The following is a 16839-nucleotide window of genomic DNA, read 5'->3' as shown; positions in this document are numbered from 1 at the left end:
CATGTGTAAAGCAGAAAGCAGTCGCTGCTGTGTACCAGGTGAGTGGATTCCTTTGCCTTGTAGTTTTCAATAATTGAAACAAACCTTTCTACTGCAGCTATGAAGCTGTCTGTGACATGACTTTCATGCAGTCCGTCCTTGGTATCTTTAGTGACCAGTAGTACTCTTTCAATGACGTCCCTTGACTTTTCATAGCTTCCTCTGTTAATTGGTTGCGCTTGATCTCTTTGAAATGTATTGCTAACATCAATGTTGTCGTCAGCTGCAGTTGCCACTTCAGTTGTTTCACAGGAACAAGGAGCAATTTTTTCAAAGGAACGTTTGATATCTTTGTCAGACCAATTCATACTGGTGGAAAGAGACTTTAGATGTTCTTCTTCTGCTTTTTGGTGGACTCTACTGTAAAAGGAAATGGGTTGGCAGTGCTAATGCCTCTGCTGCAAAAAGCGGATGTCCTTGAGGTGAATACGTTGGGATAGTATTGACACTGCTTTTGCGATACTTCATTGCTGCTGCAAATTGGTGTTTGCTAGGTTGACTTTGCATTCCGATGGGACAGGTGCACTCACTCAGTTGTAAGTCTACTACCACATTGTATTCTTATCTGACTGCCTCACAACAGTGTAAACGTCTGGGTTATCTGATGCGACAATGTCGTCAGATGCAATGGTGTACGCTTTTACTCCTGTCACAGTAAATCTTGTAGAGACAAAATGATCTAATCTGTTTGTGGCAACAGACATTAAACGTCGCCGGTAATACAGTTCGCGAGTCTGTGTGAGAAGATTGAACATTTGTACCACATTCCAAGCTTTATTCCAGAATCCTTTGGAAAAGGATGTCTTTTATGATGCGTATGCTAGCCCCTGAATAATGGTTAGTATAGTTGCCTCGTGTGGGAAAGTTCTTTCGGAAACACACAGCCCATTCTTTCCTTTGTTGCCAGTAATCACCTAGTCTCTTTTTGAATGTCTGAAAAGGGCTTTTGTCTACTTCACGTTTAATTTCAGTCAATGCTTGCTCACTTGGAGCATAAACAAGTTGTTTTGTTAGTGCCATACAGGTAATTCTGTCTGTACCACAGATACCAGAATTTGAGCTCCAAAGCCATCTTCATATAGTTTGTAAGAAATGAAAGACACATAGGTGTAATTCTGCTTGAGGCCATGTACTCTTTAGAGCAATCCGTTTGCTTGCACAGTCATCTGTCAATAATGCTAGTGGTCCAAGATTTGGGCCTCTTCCAAAAAATGCACACTTGGGCAGTATGTGGCACAGTGCTGTAAACCCTGCTGACAAGGTAACAGCATCTTCACTGGATGTCATAACTGCAGCAAGTGGTAGAGCTCCTACTGATGTGCCGCAGCTAAGTATGAACACAGCTGTGTTTAAGTTATCAAGACTGGCTGTTGAGTCACAAAAGACTAGCTTTGCACTTTGTGTGACCATTTCATGGACTCTGGCCATTAGAGGAGTGACTAGAGCTAATAGGAAGGGCATGGCATCAGTCTTTCTGGTTTTCGGTTTAGGTTCATCCATGTTCATTGCAGCTGCTGCTTCATAAGGTTGAAGAAATACTCGCCCACCCTCTTTTTCATGTTCCTTGTTGTATCGTTGTACTTCCTTGAGCAGTCGCTCAAACACAGCCTCTCCATTTTCTAGTCCAATGTTGTCTGATCGCCATTTTCTAAAGAGGTGTTGAATGTCTCGTACATTTGGGGTTATGGCTCTGTCTGCAAGAGTGCTCTCAACTACTCGTGGATCACTTTTCAGTTGGAGCTGGGTCAAGTATTCATGTTTTGCAGAGGCAGCAGAGCTGCCAGACTCAAAGAGACTAATTTTCGCTTTTTTTCTCAGCTTCTTTGACTGGCCTAAAGCTGAGCGCATGGCCACTGTGGATTGGGTGGTATGTGATTGTTAAGGCAAGATATTCAGGGTGGTCTGAGATTCTAGATGCCTCAGGTGGGTATACCCTAACTATTAAAGTGCTAGGACACATTGACTTTTTGTCTTGTGTGGAACAATATATGGTGGTTTTCTTTAGTTTGCACTTCCTTTCTGTGGACATTTGTGACAGAGTTTTCTGTTTCCTGTAATGATGACAATGACAAACAGGAGCCGCCATTCTTTTGCTTTGAAACCTGTAGTGATTCAATAGGTGGTATTTGAAACGTCTTCAAAATGTGTAATCCACTGGACAGCTGCAGTTTCACAATTGGCACTTGTTCATGCTTCTAGAGTAAAGTTGCTTGTTTCAGCTCCTAGGAAACTTTCCAATTCATGCTGACAATATGAGTCAACAAAATAGTTGTAACCGCTGAGGGAGCAAGGGTATAATACTGGTAGGAAGGCCTGAATCAGATTTGCATTCTTGTTTGGCATCAAGTGGGTGCTCTAGATTGGCTTCACTGGTAGTTTGAAATTGTTGAAGTGTGTCTGTGCTTAAAGTGCATCTCTTCACATAAACTGACTGTTGTTCTACTACAGGCATGGAGGTTTCACTGACATTGTCAGCTTTTGTACTCTGTGAATGACTCTCATTAGAAGTGCACCAGGTTACATTAGAAAAGAAAGGATTCCTCTTGCCAGCTGAAATGGTCTTAGCGAGAGTGAATTTTCTACCAACTTTGTTTGCTTTGTCAGGCATATAGCAGGAGGGCCAATCAGTAGTTGCTTTGCATGGTGAAGCTGCTGAAGAGTTACATTTTCTCCTGAAACTTTGATATTGAAAGTTTTACTCAGACTTAAGCAAAGCTTCTGGCGTTCAGGTTGCTTTAGATGGTGGCTTTGGATTTGCTGAGACTGCAAGTTTTCATCAGCTAATATGGACTTATCTAGGATATTTGAAAGTTTAATTTGATCAGAAAGCATCCATACTGCTAAGGTATTCGTCAGGTAGTGAGTATGAGGGCTTGGTTGAAGCAGGGTTCTCCCCAGGTTAGCATTGCGCTACGCTTGAATTTCTACTTCACTCTCAGAGATCACTGATTTGAGATTGTCTAGATATGCTCCAGATACGGGATAGCAAGTGCATGTAAAGGAAACGTAACCTTAATGATGTAATTTGCATGTTTAGAACCTGCTTACTAAGTAGGCGGCTTGAAGAAAGCCAATACTGAATAGAACCGCTGATTGACCACTTTGCAAAAATAGTTCCAGTCAGGTTCCAACGGCTGTGCCACTTCAAAGTGCAAATTCTTTGCCATACAGAACAAGATGTGATGGCTACAATTGTGAAGAAAGAGAACCTTTCCTTAGTGTTTCCAAACATTTGTAACCTTGCAGCCATTGCCCAGCAAATCCCTGCTTCCACTGCTGACTGTGAGAGGGCTTTTCTGAACTGAATAGGATAAAGACACCTCTAAGAAACCCCGTCTGAGCAACAAAATCACAGTGCAGCTGCTGTTTATCTCTAGTGAAGGTCCCTGTTTAGAAGACTTTGACTTTAACGCTGCATGACTGGAGTGGGCTTCCAAGATGAACAGATGCATTACAATATTGTAACAGAGTCTGCATAATTTCATTATACAGTGGACAGCTTGTAAGATTGAACACAGTTTTGCTTATTACTCTCTAACGTAGCAGCAACCTTAGGGTATATATTCAGTCACTATTTGAAGCAATGATTACGAATAAATAGTATGTCATTGTGTTTATGCATTCAATTGTGTCACAGTGTGTATCTAGCAAGCGTGCACTGCTACTTAGTAGACTAGTTAACAGGTTTGTCAATGCATGGTTGCAAGTCACAGCAATATCTTGACTTCAACAGCCGTCCATGCTAAATTCGTACTCTTCCAACGAATGGGTTACTGATAGCTGACAGCCTGTAAACAACAACTAGTATAGACGATTTCAGCAGCAAGTCTAATATAATGATAATAGATTAGTATTGCAATTGGGACTTTGTCGTGACGTCATTGGATGGGCGTGGTCTTAGGGAGGGGCTAGCGCTACGCCTTCCTGAAATCCAGGGGAGAGCCCTGGTTGAAGGTAAAGTTTGAGTTTTGCTTTGTCACATAGAAGGACAGCTGTGGTGAACAGATGTGTGCCCACAGATTCTCTGGAGAAAATGCTGCAACTGTCACAAAACAAAGGCAATAACCCCACAAAGAGAAGAACATGTTTGTATTGGAAAATTTTTGCAATGCCTTGATCATGTGTGTTTTCTATCTTTTCAAATGTCGGCCTATGCATAGGAATCAAATCATGAATATCCACTCTTTCACGTAAGGCAGTGCTTACATTGTCCAGTGTTTGTATTAATTCTACCAACAAGTTGGTAGGAACTGGGTATCCCAATGGGTCACCATAGAAGGAAGCTTTTGAATTCAAATCTAAAGCAACCACTGTCCAATGATTCCCACTCATCAATATATTTGATGCAACAGAAGATCCAGTTATGGCATCAATTTATACGTTGACAATCAGGAATATAAGTCTAATCTTCTTTCTGTTGTTCAGAGTTAATGCTATGGATGTGTTCAACGTGGATTAGCAAACTTTGGATAGCACAAGGCAAAGACAATCTTGTGATGAGCAATTGAGAAGCGATGCCATACCTTCAAGCAGTGTATCAGGTAACCATCTGTCACATGCCAGTCTAGACATTTGGTAGCTACTGTAGTCACGTCACCAAATGCCACAGCAAAGGCTGGCTTGTCTGACAGAATTTGTTGAAATTGCTGTATCTTGCTCAAGTCAAGAGTTCAAGATTCAAAGTGTCAGGAATGTGACAGACCTTGTTGAACCACATGTCTTCTTGAATAACATGTGGGAGGACACCACTTAGACAGGAGTATGGACATTAAATTAAGGAACAAACTTGTTCAACTCAAAGTATTTTTATTACTTTACTACAGCTAGGTGGAAGAGTATTACTAATCGACATTTGTAGTTGTGAATTCCGTTAACATGAGTAGTGGTGAGCTAATATAATTTGTGGTATTCTGGACAGGAACAAATTCTCATGCATATTGGTTAATATCTGCACTGTCTAAACAAGATAGTGTAGGTACACTTTAAAAGAAGCATGCTTTAGCTATAGGTACTTAGCAAGGATGTGTGGTACATGTGATTACAAGTAACTAGTTCATGTAATGTACAATCTCATAATTAAATGGGACATGAAATGCTGACTAAAATCATCTAGTCACTTAAACAGAACACTACAATGAGTAGAAAGAGATTCAAAAATTTACCTGAAGAATGAGATGCTTAATATTTTGCATTGTGTGTATAGGGATGTGTGAAGAATATTGGAAGGTGGATCGGGGAATGACATGTCAAAGTACTCTCTAACAAAATCTAGCGACTGCTGTGACATTTCTTACCAGATTTATGACGTTTGTTTACCAGTTTACAATGCTGTATACGCATAACTCAATCATAACCAGTTATAGTCATTACCAGTTGGATATGACAGTGTACACTCTAGATGTTGAAGAAAGACTCAAAAAAAAAGTAACATGATAATGTTTTGTGCTTGTATATACGTAGTTCTATTTGTGGTCAATTTGAGCATGGTATAAGATACTGTGAATACGCATCATCAACTGCTCCATCTCATCATAGTAAAGAAACACCGCCCTTTGGCATTTATCAAGTTTTGAAACCAGAATTACTGTAACAGCTAGCCCTCATATATGGAGCCCTATCTGAGAGCAACTCCCAATCTAACAGCCAGGGACACAATGAATGGCAGATTGTTCAAGTGAGCATTATAGATATAAATAGGTACACCATCATGTATGCAAATTTATTCAGAAATCTCTTTCAGCATGGCTGGTCTTGCAAAAGATCCAGCAAATAATCTATCAAATGTACAAAGTACAATAGCTAAAAGCACTACAAGTCAAAATGCAATGCAGCTATACAAACTTATAGCCTGTTCACACTAGCATGGTTACGTAGCCTAACCGAGCCAAACCGAACCGAACCACGTCAGCTAACCATGGTGGCCTGCGTTCACACTGCCAAAGGCTGAAAGCGCGCTGAGATTGCGTAGTCAAAGAAAGTGGGCGTGTATTCAGCTAACTGTGCATATCCGGGTAGTTCTTGTGATGGATCGTAGGCAAGATGCAATTGCCATGTTTTAATTGGCATTGGTGGCAGTTTGGTTTGTTCGGTGCGTTTCAGCCAGCGTTCACACTGCGAAGTGAAGCCGAACAAAACTGTGGCGCACCGTGCTGGCACAGTTACAAACGCTAGTGTGAACGGGCTATTAGTTGCACTCATTTCTTCAGAAAACTGGTCATGGCAGCTTCCTGAAGAAAAGGCACTTTCTGTGTAACTCTGTGGAGAATCTCAAAAGATGAACTAAAAATTCAAACCTTCTTTGACTTACAAGTGCAGTACATACAACTGAGACATTGCATGCAAGTACCTTATCGAGATCCAGAAATGTTAATTAATCAAAACATAGGTGACTTATGCCTAAACCACACATGTAATTCGTCTTCTGGCAGGTGCAACAATGGAAGTTATCCAGGTTACTCATCTAGAATCTGCAACAACCAGAATAAAGAAGTTACGTTAACTCTATTTACAATATTGACTGTGTTAAGTAATCAAAGAAAATATGAAATGCATTAAATCAATAAGTATTAACTGCAAAAATCAATCGACATTTACTATATAAATTTAATTAATAACATTGCCTGTAGACATCAGTCAAAACTTCCACCACTAAATATTAGCTCACCACTACATATTATCTGAATTCACAACAACAAATGTCCTGGATTGTTCATATTCCTTCATCTATAGAGAGGAACAGATTGTAGTTAGAGTTTTCAGAATGAGTGTTCAGAACAAGTTATTCCTGTTTTATGTTAAAATGGATCATGGATTGCCTCTATTTTAGGCTAATGAAAAACTGTGTTCTGTGGCAACAGACTGTCCATGGCATAGATCAACAGCTTCCTGTGATCCTACCTGTTTGCCATACATTTCTTATGCATACAAATTTAATTGCAGTAACAGCAGAGTACATGATTAATTAAAAACGGGTTCTTCTGCCATAGTTACTAGTATATATATATATATATATATATATATATATATATATATATATATATATATATATATATATATATATATAGAAATACATATATCTTTATATAAACCCACCTACGTGGGTATCTAACACACATTATCCATATATATATAATTTAATGCAACAACTGTCTGTTAATTTGTGGAAATTTAATGCTCGCATGATACAAAGTAGATTAATGTTAGATGCTGATGTAATTGCTTGGGATTTGCCGGTTTTGTTTGTTAGTAGTTTGTTATAAATATAATATTATTTCTCTCTCTAATATATATATATATATAATATATTTATATATTATACATATATATATATATTATATATATATATATATATATATATATATATATATATATATATATATATATATATACATACACTTATAAATTATAAATTACTATTTATTAAATCACATTCAAGGTTAAAAAATACTACCATAAATACATAAATTGTGCTTTAATGTTACTAAATACTGTATTCTAATAAATTAATAGTTAGGTAGTTAACTAATATCAATTAACTAGCAAAATGTACAAACCTCTGCCGTATTGTATGATAGTTGCATCACGAAAAGCTTTTCTAGAGTCAATTGTTTCTCGAGAAAGTCGATTTCTGCAAAGAAAACGGTTTGTAGCAACAAACATTCCCCATATTGGGGCTCTCCTTTCACTAGCTACTGTTGCTTACTCAGTGTGGCAACTGATCGCAGAGAAAGCGCAATTCCCACGATTTGTCAGCATAACACCTCACATTTCGAACTACTAGCCATTTGTGCACGTGAGAATGGTCTACTGTGCACGTGCAAGTTAAACTTATACGGGCTATATATCCGGGATGTGTGTGTGAAGTGGAACCCCAAAAAAATTTGCTCGAGCGCGTTTAACCTCGGAGTACAGCAGGACCAAACTCGGAATGCGTCATTCCTGAGTGACATTCCTACGTTAGTTTCGGGTTGAAGCAGGAAAGATCTCGAGGCCCGAATATTCACTTCAAATCCTGCCCAATTCCTGTTCATGCCCTAGATTTCCGCCTCGGATCCGGGTTGAGTCCGAGCGACTTTTTCTCTCGGGTTGAGTCATCGGTCATTGTGCTCCGACACGTTATCCTGAAATGCTGCAGTCCTTGGAAAGTCTTATGTACGTCTGTATATATATATATATATATATATATATATATATATATGTATATTCTCTAGAATCTTGTTTATAGAATTTTTATAAAAAATTTAAGGCACGCCCCCTGAGTTGCACACGCCGACTGGGGTGGGGATTGCACATGTCCATTAGGTTGGGGGTTGCACGTGCACCAAGTGCACCACGCCTGGATCTGCGTCCGGTACCGAATGCTTTTATTGTTGTATAGCAATCAATTTACGTGCCTCATTATATATATATATATATATATATATATATACCGCTGTTGAAATAATTAAACTAAACAGAAATGTCAACCAAGCCAACGGTGCTGTAGAAAGCTATGGAGCGTTGTTAGTAGCTGTACCTAGCGTGTCGATTACATTCTCAATCGGTTTCTCTACTATTTAAGACGATCACCTTGTTGTGTGGCTTTACAGATAGTTACAGCGGTAGCGTGCGTTATCGGTCAGTGATTCTAGGACCTGTATTGAGTTGTCCTGTTTTTGATTTTATAATTACTAACAGAGTTGGGTTTGTTACACGCGTGGCTATCTCTACAAACATTATATTTTGACGACGAGGATGGAGGAAGCAAGAGGGGAACCGACGAGATCTATGGCATGCGCCGAAACAGGTTTGGTCCCGCCGTTTACTTTTTGAAACATGTTAGATGGGAAGACTGGATTGCAAGTTTTACAACGTAATTGGCTGCAACGTGTCTTTCAGCTCTTCCGGATTCCAGGGAAAGGTCAGTATTGGTACAACTGAAGGGCAGCAAGTTTTCACTTCACTGGATGTGACATCAGACACGTATGAGGCAGCCGTAAAGTCTTTGGGTGACCATTTTGGGTCTCACACGAACATAGCAGTAGCTCAGTTCAGATTACGACAAAGGCAACAACAATATTGGGAATCGGCTAGAGAATATGAGGCATGTTTGAGACAATTAGCAAGAAAGTGTAAGTTTGGGACTATGGAGAACGAAATCGTAAGAGAACAACTAATTGAAACACCGAACATTCCCAAGGTTAGAGAAAAATTGTTGTTGGAATTGGGTGGGCTGTCATTTGCGACAGTTATTGAGTTGGCCTGCCAAGTAGAAAATGCTTTGGCGAAAGCACAACAGATGGCTAGGACCGTGGGCGAATCATTAGAATATTCAGCACAGGTATACCTGCAAAGTTTGTCAGGAAGTTCTCTTGGGAATTCCATCCAAGAGGTGTCAATCAGACGGAGGGGCAGGCAAAAGCAAGTACAGTCTCTTAGCACCACTTGGTTAAGCAGAGACAAATCTGTGTGTGGTAACTGTGGATTTTATGACCAATCTACAGGCAGTAGAAGATGTTCTGCAAAAGGCAAACAGTGTGGACAATGTGGCAAGTTAGCTATCTAAGCAAAACAGTGAAGTGGTCAATAGTATTAACAGCAGTCAAGAGGAATTTCAAACCTGCAGTTGTCACATAGAGTGTATTGGAATCCAGTTTATTGTAGATTTGGGTGCCAAGGTGTCAGTGATTTATCAACAGATTTTTTAACAAAATTTTAAGAAATTATCATTAGGGCCATCAATTGCCTTATTAGCATATGAAGGATAAATTATTCCTGTCTTAGGACAAGAGACATTATTAGTAAACTTTGCTGGTAGACAATCCTCTCCTTTCTCATTCTATGTTACGACTAAGGGAGCAAACGTAATGGGTGTGAAATTATTCGGTAGACTGGGATTTCAAATTGTAGATCCTATGACAAATGAAAAGAAGTTACTAATGGGAGATGGCAAGAAGAGACAAAATGGAGGAACATGTTTCAGAGACTGGACATAGTAGAAAATTTTCACACCGGTCTATGCTGCGACAACATGTGACTCCAGTGAGACAGACGATGCGTCCTATACCTTTGTATTTGCGAGAAAAGCATCTGAGGAGATCAGTAGAATGTTGTCAGAAGGAATTATAGAGCAGATTGATACCTCCCCTTAGATGTAGAATGTGGTGATTGTTGATTTTCTGACACTAACTGTTCTAGAAAAGGAATTGGATACGTGTCTGGAATACATAGTTGGAGAGTTACAAGGAGCACAGAAACATTATCGATATCTAATTGTGGTACAAGATTTGAATTCAAAATCGCCAAATATTAGTCCCACTAGTCATACTGAAACTAGTCAAATCATTAAATTTTGGAGGAAATTTTTGTTCGTTGGTATTTGCCATCTATTATTGTCACAGGTAACGGACCTCAATTTGTTTCAGGACAATTTGAGTCCTTTCTTGAAAAAATAGGTATTCAGCATATACAACATCATTATACCATCCACAAGCGAACGGTGGAGTAGAGAGGTTTAACCAAGTTGTGAAACAAGGTTTCAGAACACACTTGTTAGAAGGCAGATCATTCCCTGAAGCAACTAAGCGGATATTGATAAAGTACAAAGCAACATCTCATACATTGTGACAAAGCGATCACCAGCGGAAATGAAGATAAAAAGAGAATTTCGACTTCTCTTGCATGCAGTTTTACCACCACAAGTGAATACCAAGGATAATGTAAATAGGGATATGGAGGAAGACAATGCTATTTTTGAACAGAAGATACAACAACGAGGATTTAGACAAGAACAATTCAAACTAAAAGAGAGAGTGGATAGAGAACATAATGCAAAGGATTATTCTTTGAAGGAGGGTAAATTTGTGAGAGTCCAACGTGCAGTAAGGAAAAGCAATTGCACCCAAGATTATCCGAGCCCTTGGAGGTGGTAGAAAATGGAGGACACGATACCTATTGTTTGGGTGATGGTACTAGATGGAATGCGGACAGATAGATGTAGTTGCCAGCAAAAACAACGGCAGATGGATAGAGAAGGAAGATAGATGAGTTGCCAAGAGAGGATAGGACTACAAGAAGCACGGGTAGTGAGACGACAAAGGGGAGGGGGGAGAGAAAAACTTTCTGCAAGACCATCAAGATTACGAAGGGCCCAAACATGGCATAAAGACTATGAGATGTTCGGCATACAACGATAGATGGTATACCCCTCTACACTGTGGTAGAGAGGGCAAGATGTGATTTGGCTTTACAGATAGTTATAGCAGTAGCGGTCAGTGATTCACCGACCGAAATTGAGTTGTCCTGTTTGGATTTTATAATTACTAACAGAGTTGTGTTTGTTACACGAATGGCTATCTCTACAAACATAACAGACCTGTTACGTTTAGCAGCGTAAAGGAGACACATTGGGGCACAGGTCTCCGAAACTTTTAGGTCCATTCATTCATAGTCGTATATTGAGGTGCAGTACATATGTGTGGTTACAGCTAGCTTCGCAAATCAACCCTTCCTCCTTGCTCACTGTTTGACTTCACGTGTTGTTAACGCGCCTGCTCGCGCGTAAGAGAAGGTGCTTGAGCTGGAACTGCTTTTCGGTACGTTTGACGTTTTTTTAGCCAAAGAAGTCTGTCAGACTTTGCGCTACTCTGCGCTAGGTTATAATGTAATAGATAGAACACTTGATATAAGATGTAGTTAAACTCTACTGTAGGCGTTTTTAAAATGTTGAACCGAGCTCAGCAGATGTTAAAGAAAACGAAAATTTAAGCGGCACTGGTAGTACAAACTTTTATACAATAATGCAAGAGTATAGACTAATTTATGTCAGTATAAGTATATGTATATATATATATATATATATATATATATATATATATGTATGTATATATGTATGTATTTAGTATGTAGGTACATGTATTTATGTATGTATATGTATGTATGTATGTATGTAGGTATGTATGCATGTATGTATGTATGTGTGTGTGTGTGTGTGTGTGTGTGTGTGTGTGTGTGTGTGTGTGTGTGTGTGTGTGTATGTATGTATGTATGTATGTATGTATGTGGCTCAATTGGTTAGAGTGTTCAGTTGGATATTGGCCACATCCGGAACCTTCCGACCAGATTTTGAGTGCGGGAGGGCCACATACATAAAGGAACTAACATACAATTGCCTCTCTCTCTCCGGAGTGTCTGTTCTGTCCAGCAAGTATGAAGTATGAAGTATGAAGTATGATGTACAGCAAGTATGACGTACCTAGTGTCATGATAGAGTGACTGTTGAAAGTTTAGAGTATAGCAAGTTTAGTCATTGCGGTATCAAACCTGGGCCTTAGGGGCTCTAGTATTTACGTATGTACAAAAAATTTATGGATGTGGCTCAATTGGTTAGAGGGTGCAGTGGAGTTTGGCAACATCCGGGACCTTCGAGTTACAGTTTGAGTGCGAGAGGGCCACATACATAAATTCCCTTGGGCAAGGAACTAACACACAATTGCCTCTCTCTCCGGACTGTCAGTTTCTGTCTACAGCAAGTATCTACAGCAAGTAAAGCAAGTGTGAAGTACATTATAGTGACTTCTGATAGTGACTTCTGATAGAGTAGTGTTAGATTGCAGAATAGTGATTACGGTGTCGAACCTGGGTCTTAGGGCTCTTGTATTTACTTATGTACAAAAAATGTATGTGGCTCAATTGGTTAGAGTGTGCAGTTGGAGATTGGCAACATCCGGGACCTTCGGGTCCGAGTTTGAGTGCGGGAGGGTCACATACATAAGTTCCCTTGGGCAAGGAACTAGCATACAATTGCCTCACTCTCCGGAGTGTCAGTTCTGTCCAGCAAGTGTGAAGTGTGAAGTATGAAGTGTGAAGTGCAGCGAGTGGGACGTACCTGGAAATATGATAGAGTGCCTGCTGAGGCGGCAGCGTCGGCAGCAGTGAGCGGCGGCAGCAGTGGGCGGTGGCAGCAGTGGGCGGCGGCAGCAGTGAGCGGCGGCAGAAGTGGACGGCGGCAGCAGTGGGCGGTGGCAGCAGCGGCGGCGGCGACGGCAGCAGCAGCAGCAGCAGCACTCCCAGGCATCAAAAGATGAAGAAGAACCTGATGACATGTAGTAACTGAGTTTAGATTGTACTTGCAGTATCGAACCTGGGTCTTAAGGGCTCTTGTATGTACGTATGTACAAACAAAAAAAAATGTATGTATATGGCTCAATTGATTAGAGTGTGCAGTTGGAGATTGGCCACATCCGGGACCTTTAAGTAAGAGTCTGAGTGCGGGAGGGCCACATACATAAATTCCCTTGGCCAAGGAATTAACATACAATTGTCTCTCTTTCCGGAGTGTCAGTTCTGTCCAGCAAGTATGAAGTATGAAGTATGAAGTGTGAAGTACAGCAAGCATGACGTACCTAGTGACATGATAGAGTAACTGCTGAAAGTTTAGAGTGTAGCAAGTTTAGTCATTGTAGTATCGAACCTGGGCCTAAGGGGCTCTAGCATGTACGTATGTACAAAAAATGTATGGATGTGGCTCAATTGGTTAGAGGGTGCAGTGGAGATTGGCAACATCCGGGACCTTCGGGTTAGAGTTTAAGTGCGAGAGGGCCACATACATAAATTCCCTTGGGCAAGGAACTAACATACAATTGCCTCTCTCTCCGGACTGTCAGTTTCTGTCTACAGCAAGTATCTACAGCAAGTAAAGCAAGTGTGAAGTACATCATAGTGACTTCTGATAGTGACTTCTGATAGAGTAGTGTTAGATTGCAGAATAGTGATTACGGTGTCGAACCTGGGCCTTAGGGCTCTTGTATTTACGTATGTACAAAAAATGTATGTGGCTCAATTAATTAGAATGTGCAGTTGGAGATTGGCAACATCCGGGACCTTCGGCCAGAGTTTTGAGTGCGGGAGGGCCACATACATAAGTTCCCTTAGGCAAAGAACTAACATACAATTGCCTCACTCTCCGGAGTGTCCGTTCTGTCCAGCAAGTATGAAGTACAGAAAGTCGGACGTACCTAGTGACATGATAGAGTGACTGCTGAGGCAGCAGCAGCAGCGGCAGCGGCAGTGGGCGGCGGCGGCAGCGGAGGCGGCGGAAGCAGCAGCAGCAGCAGCAGCAACACTGCCAGGCAGCAAAAGATGAAGAAGAACATGATGACATATAGTACCTGAGTTTAGATTGTACGGTAGCAAGTATTTAGTGTCTGTAACCTTGGCCCTAAGGGTCCTTGTAATTGTAACAAAAAATTGTATGTATGGGCAAGAAACTAACATACAGTTGCTTATCTCTCCGGAGTGTCAGTTCTGTCCAAGAAGCAAAGAAGAAGTGACATATAGACAGTGACTGCTAATAGTGTTTCGATTGTTTCGATTGTATACTAGTATCGTAGAAAGTATCGTAGCAAGTACTCAGTGTCTGCAGAAACCTGGGCCCTAAGGGTCGTTGTAACAACAAAAATGTATGTATGTATGTATGTATGTATAGCAAGCTTAGTCATTGCAGTATCTAACCTGGGCCTTAGAGGCTCTTGTAAACAAAACATGTATGTATGTATGTACTTAAGTATGTATGCATTGGCTATATCCGGGATCTTTGTCTCAGAGTTTATATGCGGGAGGGCCACATACATAAGTTTCTTGGGCAAGGATCTAACATACAATTGCCTCACTCTCCGGATTGTCAGTTCTGTTCAGCAAGTGTGAAGTGTAAAGTATGAAGTGTGAAGTGCAGCGAGTGGGACGTACCTGGTGACATGATGGAGTGCCATGATGGAGTGACTGCTGAGGCAGCAACAGCAGCAGCAGCAGCGGCAGAAGCAGCGGCAGCAGCAGCGGCAGCAGCAGCAGTACTCCCAGGCAGCAAAGATGAAGAAGCATATTATGACAAATAGTAACTGAGTTTAGATTGTACTTGTAGTATCGAACCTGGGCCTTAAGGGCTCTTGTATGTACGTATGTACAAACAAAAAATGTATGTATAGCAAGGTTAGTCATTGCAGTATCTAACCTGGGCCTTGGAGACTCTTGTAAACAAAAATTGTATGTATGTATGTATGTATGTATGTATGTATGTATTGGCTACATTCGGGACGTTTTGGTTAGAGTTCAAGTGGGGGAGGGCCACATACATAAGTTTCCTTGGGCAAGGAACTAACATACAATTGCCTCTCTCAGTTCTGTCTAAGCAGCAAAGATGAAGAGACTTGGTGACATATAGTGACTGTTAGATTAGATTTAGATTGTAAAGTAGCAAGTACGTAGTGTCTGCAGTAACCTGGGCCTTAAGGGCCATTGTAACAAAAAATGTATGTAAGGGTATTTCGAGGCTCCGAGTTGGCTGCTGGTTTGACGCTCTCTCGGGTTTTGCACTATACTATGTCTCTACGGCGACTGCTCACTTTGCGATTGAACGTTGTTGGAGATAACGATGTTCTTTCTACAAAGGATGTCATTGAAGGTCTGAAAGATGTTGTTTCAGTAGACAATGTAAAATGCGTGACCCAAATTAAATGGGCAAGGACATTTGGCAGCTTACATTTAGTGATGAAACCGCACGTGACAATGTGTTAGCGTGTGGCATTGACGCTCAAGACAATCAGTACACTTGTCATACAATTCCAAAGGGGAAAGACAGCCTCCTGCCTATGTCGATGTAAAAATGCCTTACGAGATGCCTGATGAAGTCGTGAAGTCGCTACTGAGTAGTTGCGGCATGGTGATTGTTGGTCGAAGACGAACCTACTTCTTTGCTCCAACCATCGAGACAAGAGTGAGAATCTTTATGGTTATGGAACCTAGAGGTACATTTCCGACATCAGCCCTGATAGGTCAGTACTTGCCTCCCTTGTTTGTTAGATATGCAGGACAGCCACTAAGATGCTATCGTTGTGGTTCATATCAACACTGCATTGCGCAATGTCCTAAACCACCTTTATACAGACGATGCTATACTTGTGGATCTGAAGATCATCTACACAAGCACTGCCCTGGCAACATTAACAGATCTAGTATTGTTACGGCTACCGAGCTTTTAGAAGACGTGGTTCATCCAGAACCAACAGGAAATAATGCTGCAACACAAGTAAGCTCAATGACAGAGAACGTGGAAACAAAAGCAGATGACATGAATGACGCCAATCAATCAATCAATCAGTGATCACAATTCAGCTTCTGGCATGGAAAGTGACCAGTCAGTGTGAATCAGGAGATCACGAAGGAAAAAGAGATTTGGGCAGCCGTCTCCACCTGATGAAACGTCCCAAAGCAAAGACGGCATTATAGAGCCAAACAACTACAAGAAAGAGACAAACTTCAGAAGGCAAAGAAAAAACAGGAGCAGGAACACCCAGATTCTCCCAATTAGGATATGAAAGACAAACTTAAGTTGAGTTAATTTCCTTTTTTCAAATCCTGTTGTGTTAAAATGAGCCTAAAACTTTGAACACTAAATGTAAGAGGGACAAATGATGCCACTAAGCGGGAAGCCTTATGTTGTTGGATGACCAAGCATAACATTGACATTTTGGCCTTGCAAGAGACATATGTCGCTGTTGAATCTAGTTAGGTTGGGAACACCAGTTTGCAAATCATGACATTTACCATTCGCATGAAACTAATCATTCTAGAGGAGTCTATATTGTCGTTAATAAATCCTGTCAGACTAACTGGCAATATGCACTAGAGAAAGTCGATGTAAACGGGCGATATGTTATACTAAAAATTATTGGAGAATATGAAATTTGCTTGGCAGCAATCTATTCTCCAGTATCGAACACTGAAAGTGAGGCATTTCTGACTGATCTGAATCAAAGCTTAGGCAAT

At 40.7% G+C, this 16839-nt stretch overlaps 2 long non-coding RNA genes across 2 annotated transcripts; one reads left to right on the top strand and one right to left on the bottom strand.

Annotated features, from left to right (window-relative positions):
• The first annotated feature begins 3432 nt into the window (after positions 1–3432).
• On the top strand, positions 3433–4304 carry LOC134179097 (uncharacterized). The gene is made up of 4 exons (XR_009969781.1): positions 3433–3993; positions 4059–4124; positions 4200–4229; positions 4287–4304. It is a non-coding gene; the product is annotated as an uncharacterized LOC134179097 (long non-coding RNA).
• A 2068-nt stretch (positions 4305–6372) lies between these two features.
• Positions 6373–7831, bottom strand: LOC134177905 (uncharacterized). The gene is made up of 4 exons (XR_009969572.1): positions 7742–7831; positions 7593–7666; positions 6704–6762; positions 6373–6506 (listed from the first exon to the last, which is right to left on the bottom strand). It is a non-coding gene; the product is annotated as an uncharacterized LOC134177905 (long non-coding RNA).
• Positions 7832–16839: the final 9008 nt, after the last annotated feature.

This window comes from Corticium candelabrum, chromosome 4 (assembly GCF_963422355.1).
Source record: "Corticium candelabrum chromosome 4, ooCorCand1.1, whole genome shotgun sequence".
Taxonomy (NCBI): Eukaryota; Metazoa; Porifera; class Homoscleromorpha; order Homosclerophorida; family Plakinidae; genus Corticium; species Corticium candelabrum.
Note: the sequence above shows the minus strand (reverse complement) of the source record. Positions and strands in the feature narration are given on the sequence as shown.